This window comes from Mustelus asterias, chromosome 17 (assembly GCF_964213995.1).
Source record: "Mustelus asterias chromosome 17, sMusAst1.hap1.1, whole genome shotgun sequence".
NCBI lineage: Eukaryota > Metazoa > Chordata > Chondrichthyes > Carcharhiniformes > Triakidae > Mustelus > Mustelus asterias.
The window spans coordinates 10,861,403-10,869,278 of NC_135817.1; the positions used below are offsets into that span (position 1 = coordinate 10,861,403).

Here is a 7,876-nt window from a genome sequence, read left to right on the forward strand (position 1 = left end):
GATAGGGAGAAGGCAGGTGGATTCGGGGAGCCGATGTTGACATGGGTGGGTGCTGGGTGGCCTCCTTCTGCGCCGTAACAATTCTGATTTGACAAGAAGGTGCCCTCTGAGACACTTATTAAAAATGTTATCAAAGAAGCAGGAAACACAGCCAGGCCATGACTGTGTCGGGGTTCCCTCTACAGAGCGGTCTGTGGCTGTATCGGCATCCTGCAACTAATACGCCAGCCAGCATTGGTATTTTCAGACCTGCGCCGTCTCCATTCCTGTGGGGGTCACCAAAGATTCAGCTCTTGGTGTTGGTTACGGTAGAGTCAGCAGAGTTTGGATTGACCCCAGGTTCACAGAGGCTCTGTGACCAGGAAAACAGGTGTAACTCAGACTGAATACGCCTTTATCAATGGATTGCTCTTGGTAACAGGACCTTGCCAAATCACGGAAGGTGGGAATACCCCCCTCCGCCCCGTGGCATGTTTTGCAGCAGTAGAGTCAGACCACCATTGGCTGGTGGCAGGATCTTCCAGTCCCACTGCTGTCAAAGATCACACCCTCACGGGTGGGGAATCCGTAGTGAGACTGGAAGATCCCAATGGGCAGGAAGGGCCAGAACATCCCACCCAGAATCTTTACAGTGCAGAAGGAAGCCACTCGGCCCATCAAGTCTGCACTGACTCACTGAAAGAGCATTTCACCGAGTCCCATTCCCCTGCCTTGTCCCCGAATCATAGAACCCAGGGTCCCAGGTTCGATTCCCGGTTCGGGTCACTGTCTGTGTGGAGTTTGCACATTCTCCTCATGTCTGCGTGGGTTTCCTCCAGGTGCTCCGGTTTCCTCCCACAGTCCAAAGATGTGCAAGTTAGGTTGATTGGCCAGGTTAAAAATTGCCCCTTAGAGTCCAGAGATGCGTAGGTTAGAGGGATTAGCAGGTAAAATATGTGGGGGTAGGGCCTGGGTGGGATTGTGGTCGGTGCAGACTCGATGGGCCGAATGGCCTCCTTCTGCACTGTAGGGTTTCTATGATTTCTATGATTTCTATGAATCCCTCCAGTGCAGAAGGAGGACATCGAGTCTACACCGACCACAAGCCCACCCAGGCCCTATTTCCTGTAACCCCACATATTTACCCTAGCTAGTCCCCCTAACACTAAGGGGCAATTTATCATGACCAATCCATCTAACCCACACATCTTTGGATTGTGGGAGGAAACTAGAGCACCCTGAGGAAACCCACACAGACACAGGGAGAACGTGCAAACTCTACACAGACAGTGACCCAAGGCCAGAATTGGACCTGGGTCCCTGGCGCTGTGAGGCGTCGATGGCAGTCATGATGTGGAGATGCCGGCGTTGGACTGGGGTAAACACAGTAAGAACTTCTTGCTGTGAGACAGCAGTGCTACCCACTGTGCCACCCTCTTAAAAACAATGCAGAATATTATGTGCATTCCTATACCGAGAAACTCAAATCGCCTTATCTTAAAGAGTAGCTAAAGTTCCGACTGAATTGTGCTTTGCATTTTGAAGAAAACCTTCACCGAATATTTCTGAGCATTTTAAACAAACTCCTCCTGCAATTTAAAAACAAATTCTGTGAAAATTCGATCATATTTTAGTATAAATGTTATCGTTCAGTTCAAGAATCGGAAACGTAAAACTGTGGCGAACATCAATGTGGCCTAACATTTTGATGACTCACTATCGGCCTCTGAGAGGCAGAGCTCATTTTCACTTCCTGCATTCATTGCATCCCCGTTCTCGGTTTTACACCTTTTTACCTGTTCAAGCAGATGCTACAGCCAGCAAAGCTCGTACTGTTGACCCCTAAGTCAGTAACGTCTCAGAGCATTCAGTCAAGCTGACAGGAAGCGCTGAGAGAGATGTGAAACGCCGGCACTGACTCGGCAGAGAGTGCACTGCCAGGCAAACCTGTTCGGCCAGTTTGCCAGAGGTACAGAGCCGGGGCTTTCATTGCTTGGTTGCAACAGCCCGCTGGCACCCTCCCCACTGGATTGCTTCTCTGCAAAAATATAATTTATTCATTTAAAATCTGAAAGATACATTACAAAATGTTTGGAATTGTCGTAACAGGAAAGTATGATGATATTCACATTGTCTCCAGAGATTCAAATGCACTCTGAGGTGCTTCAATTCACTAATGAGAACATTATAAACACTTCAATAATCTTAGTGCAGGGAGTACAATTCTATATACATCAGTCATGTTGCATTCTGCGCTGCTTCAATGCAGTTACGTACGGTTAGGATTAAACACACACTTCAAGGGGTTTACCCAGTTACTTACTAGTCCCTCGGTTTACACTGGCTGAAAGACCTTAATGTGGAGATGCCGGCGTTGGACTGGGGTAAGCACAGTAAGAAGTCTCACAACACCAGGTTAAAGTCCAACAGGTTTATTTGGTAGCAAAAGCCACTAGCTTTCGTCAGGTAAATGGGAGTTCTGTTCACAAACAGGGTGTATAAAGACACAAACTCAATTTACAAAATAATGGTTGGAATGCAAGTCTTTACAGGTAATCAGGTCTTAAAGGTACTGATAATGTGAGTGGAGAGAGGGTTAAGCACAGGTTAAAGAGATGTGTATTGTCTCCAGCCGGGACAGTTAGTGCGATTTTGCAAGCCCAGGCAAGTCGTGGGGGTTACAGATAGTGTGACATGAACGCAATATCCCGGTTGAGGCCGTCCTCATGTGTGCGGAACTTGGCTATCAGTCTCTGCTCAGCGACTCTGCGTTGTCGTGTGTCATGAAGGCCGCCTTGGAGAACGCTTACCCGAAGATCAGAGGCCGAATGCCCATGACCACTGAAGTGTTCCCCAACAGGAAGAGAACACTCTTGCCTGGTGATTGTCGAGCGGTGTTCATTCATCCGTTGTCGTAGCGTCTGCATGGTCTCCCCAATGTACCATCCCTCGGGACATACTTTCCTGCAGCATATCAGGTAGACAACGTTGGCCGAGTTGCAAGAGTATGTACCGTGTACCTGGTGGATGGTGTTCTCACGTGAGATGATGGCATCTGTGTCGATGATCCGGCACGTCTTGCAGAGGTTGCTGTGGCAGGGTTGTGTGGTGTCATGGTCACTGTTCTCCTGAAGGCTGGGTAGTTTGCTGCGGACCATAGTCTGTTTGAGGTTGTGCGGTTGTTTGAAGGCAAGAAGTGGGAATGTGGGGATGGCGAGATGTTGAAATTTGAATTCAATTTTTATAAATCTGGAATTAAGAATCTACCGATGACCATGAAACCATCGCCGATTATTGGAAAAACCCATCTGGTTCACTAGTGTCCTTTAGGGAAGGAAATCTGCCACCCTTACCTGGTCTGTTCTACATGTGACTCCAGAGCCACAGCAATGTGGTTGACTCTCAACTACCCTCCAAGGGCAACTAGGGATGGACAATAAATATAGGCCTTGCCTATATAGGTGATGCATCCCAAGAGGAAACAAAACACTTCGCCAACAGCTGGCTACAAACATAATGGCAACTGAGGGATCCCAGAGTGTTGGCATCATGTCGTGTATTTTGGGATGATTTCCGTGTGTGGTAAGATCATTACATCTTTCACATGATCATCACATCTGGCACTGAAGTAACCTACTTCTGGTAAACGTGAACTAATTTAGAGCCACTTCTGAAGACAGCCAAACCCACTCCCACTGATGTATTTAATGATTTAAAAGGAACTGGAACTTAAGCAACGCTGAACCACATTTATGTACAGTATATTTATTATAAAGCCATGTGGCGGGAAGTAGCTCAAAGTCTAAAAGGGGTTGGAAGACTAGACAGGAACAGTTACGATTTCCAATTCCAAGAAAATTACACCACAGAAACAGGCCCTTCGGCCCTCTAAGCCTGCACTGACCATGCTGCCCGACTTAACTAAAACCCCCTACCCTTCCAGGGACCATATCCCTCTATTCCCATCCTATTCATGTACTTGTCAAGACGCCCCTTAAAAGTCACTGCCGTATCCGCTTTCACTACATCCCCCGGCAACGAGTTCCAGGCACCCACTACTCCGTGTAAAAAATCTGCCTCGTACATCTCCTTTGAACCTTGCCCCTCGCACCTTAAACCTATGCTCCCTAGTAATTGACTCTTCCACCCTGGGGAAAAAACCTTCTGACTATCCACTCTGTCCATGCCCCTCATAATCTTGTAGACTTCTATCAGGTTGCCCCTCAATCTCCTTCACTTCAGTGAGAACAAACAAAGTTTCTCCAACCTCTCCTCATAGCTAATGCCCTCCATACCAGGCAACATCCTGGTAAATCTTTTCTGTACCCTCTCCAAAGCCTCCACATCCTTCTGGTAGTGTGGCGACCAGAATTGAACACTATATTCCAAGTGCAGCCTAACTAAGGTTCTATAAAGCTGCAACATGACTTGCCAATTTTTAAACTCAATGCCCCGGCCAATGAAGGCAAGCATGCCGTATGCCTTCTTGACTACTTTCTCCACCTGCATTGCCACTTTTAGTGACCTGTGTACCTGTACACCCAGATCCCTTTGCCTATCAATACTCTTAAGGGTTCTGCCATTTACTGTATATTTCCTATCTGTATTAGACCTTCCAAAATGCATTACCTCACATTTGTGTATAGTCCAATAAGACTCTTCATCAGACCTGGAGATTACTGTCTGCTTTGTTCATTTTGGCTGCTGCTGATTTATTTCTGAGTGTTCTGTGGACTGTTTTCTGCCTCTACAATGTAACGTCTGCTCAGTTTTATTCCCTTTTCAAAGGAAAGTCATGGGGGGTCTGAATTTGGGGCTGAGGGTTGACAGTGAAGCAGCTGAGAGGAAGCTGGGTGAGGAGGGAGGAGAACGTCACTGCTCAGGAAACCAGACACCCACTGGCTATTCAGTAAACATCTCCCACTTCTCTTCTGACCTCGCAGTTACTGTGGAGCTCTACGATGCAGCGTCACTTCACCACAGAGGTTGCCTCAGAGCTATATCACCTGCTGCAGCCACTGATCCAACCTCAAACTAGGGCCTTGTCAGCATTGTCCTTCAATGCCAAGGTCACTGTGACCTTTACCCTTTTGCTATAGGCTCCTTCCAGTTTGCAGCAGGTGACATCTCCCGGTTTGCTGTTGTATCCAAGACAACAGAGAGCCTCTAGGCCAGGACAAATCACCTTACCACTGCAGTGAAGCAGGACGAGAGAGCATGAGACTCCCCGGGGTAAAATATGACATAGACACTTCCAGCATTGCCTTCATAGAATTCCTTGCAATACAGAAGGAGGCCATTCGGCCCATCGAGCCTGCACTGACTCTCTGACAGAGCATCGAACCCAAGCCAATCCCCACCCTATACCCATAACCACACATTTAATCCTGTTAACTCACAGATCTTTGGACACTAAGGGGCAATTTAACATGGCCAATCCACCAAACCTGTGGGAGGAAACCGGAGCATCCAGAGGAAACCCACACAGACACAGGGACAACATGTGAACTCCACACAGACGGTGACCCAAGCTGGGAATCGAACCTGCATCCCTAGTGCTGTGAGGCAGCAGTGCTAACCATTGTGCCACCATTACTATTTTACAAATCAGTGTTGTATGATTGGCATGTTTATGTCGAATAGACGAATGCAACAAGTCAGAGAGTATGGCCAAAAGAGAAAATGCTGGAAAATCTCAGCAGGTTAGGCAGCACCTGTAAGGAGGGAAAGGAGCTGATGTTTCGAGTCCAGGTGACCTTTTGTCAAAGCTAAAAGAGAGTATGGTCAGTTTTGGGAAGTGAAGAACAGAACGGATCATGTTGGCCTAGGTTGGTCAGAGTAGGAAAATACATCCAGCGTTAATCAGTGAAGCAGAGGGGTAGCAGTGAGCAGCGCTGGGCAGCATGATCAGTGTTGGCAGTGTCGGGCAGGTTGGGGAGTGTTTGACACTGATGAGCCACATTGAGCGATGGGAGGTGTGCTGTAAAAACAGAAAGCGTCAAAATACTCAGCAGGTCAGGCAGCATCTGTGGAAACAGAAAGAGAGTTAACATTTCAGGCCAATGAACTTTCATCCGAACTGAAAGATATCGGAGAATATGGACATTCGTTGAGAATATGGACATTCGTTAAGCATATGTACATTCCGGGGAAATGACGGGAGGGGCATGAGTGGGGTGGGGGGGGGAGCAAAGAATGAAAGGGGGAAGTCTATGATGGGGTAGGAGCACACCCGCCTCCTCCCCAATGTGTAGAGGAACAGGAAAGAAAAAGGAAAAGAAGTATCACTGTAGAAGGTGGTTGGGGGAGGCGTCAAACAATGAGAAGAGGCCCACATTTGTATATTCAATTATACCATTGTGCATGTTACACTGAAATGTAACACACAAGTAGGTTTAGGCAAAAACATGTAAATTGTTCCACTTCTACATCATGCAAAGTGTACAGATTATATTTCAGTGGGTTTATCCATTCAGATCAGAATAGGATGCATGGCTTGGTTTCCTCAGCCGTGGGGCTATTGGCAAGATAAGCACAAAGACTAATTGTCCCAGTGTCACAGCTCCCTATTTCCCCATCAGTACCCATCTCTAACATGCCATCACTAGGGTGAGATTCTCCAGTCTCGCCCTCTCCTGCTGCCAGCAAGAGTGGCGAATTTGGCGCTCAGCCAAAACTTCGTTCACTGCAGCGGCTCTGGAGTATCCCAGCTGCACACCAAGTCGGAGGGTTTTGGTGATGACTCTAATTTACCCTAGGTCAAGTCGCTTGTGGTTCAGATAGTAATCCAGACAAACAGAACATGCTGGAAAAATCTCAGCAGGTCTGACAGCATCTGAGGAGAGAGAAGAGAGCCAACGTTGTGAGTCTGGATGACCCTGTCAGAGGTAGTAATCCAGAGATTATTACCTTTGTGTTTCTGCTTTTCAATTTACTACCCAAGCTGCTTATGCTCCCTTAGTGAAGCCTCTTTCATTGTCCCACTCCCGTCATTGGCACCCTGGTGGGCCACAACAACTGGATCTTTCCCCGCCCACATTCCTCTCCAGCCCTGAGGAGACTTCCTTAACACGGGCAGCAGGGTGGCACAGTGGTTAGCACTGCTGCTCACAGCACCAGGGACCTGGGTTCAATTCTGGCCTTGGGTCACTGTCTGAGTGGAGTTTGCACATTCTCCCCGTGTCTGCGTGGGTTTCCTCCGGGTGCTCCGGTTTCCTCCCACAGTCCAAGGATATACAGGTTAGGTGGATTGGCCATGCTAAATTGACCCTACTGCCAGGGCGATTAGCAGGGTAAATATGTAGGGTTACGGGGAATAGGGCCTGGGTAGGATTGTGATCGGTGCAGATTTGATGGGCCGAATGGCTCCTTCTATGATTCTATGATTCTGAAACTGGGCAGGTCGGTCAGCCTTGGGTCCTGTGCTCTCGGTCGCAGAAAATAATATCCATCCCTGCTACAACTACATTCCTTCTCACATCCCTGACTTGAATGGTGCCCTGCACCACGATACTGAGGTCAGCTGACCATCCTTCCTCAGCCACACAACCTTATTGGACAATCACAAAGGCTGAGGCCCCTCCATGGCTACTTTCTGGATCTCCAAACCTGCCTCACACTCCGTCACACCAACCCCCTCCCTTCCTCCCCGACTGCAATCCAAACTCCAAACCTGCTTCACACTCCGCCACATCACCTCCCCTCCCTCCCTGACCACAGGGTGACACGGTGGCACAGTGGTTAGCACTGCTGCCTCACAGCACCAGGGACCCAGGTTCGATTCCTGGCTTGGGTAACTGTCTGTGTGGAGTCTGCATGTTCTCCCTGTGTCTGCATGGGTTTCCTCCGGCTGCTCTGCTTTCCTCCCACAGTCCGAAAGACGTGCTGGTTAGGTGCA

At 48.4% G+C, this 7,876-nt stretch overlaps 1 protein-coding gene across 2 annotated transcripts in view; it reads right to left on the minus strand.

The window, feature by feature from the left end:
* pir (pirin) overlaps nt 1–1,952 on the minus strand; it is a 98,252-nt gene extending 96,300 nt beyond the window's left edge. The window contains exon 1 of one of the 2 annotated variants that reach the window (XM_078232275.1): nt 1,776–1,952. The gene's annotated coding sequence lies outside the window, so the exon portion shown is untranslated. The remainder of the gene's footprint in view (nt 1–1,775) is intronic. The other variant, XM_078232273.1, reaches the window with a different exon arrangement.
* Between the last annotated feature and the right edge of the window lie 5,924 nt (nt 1,953–7,876).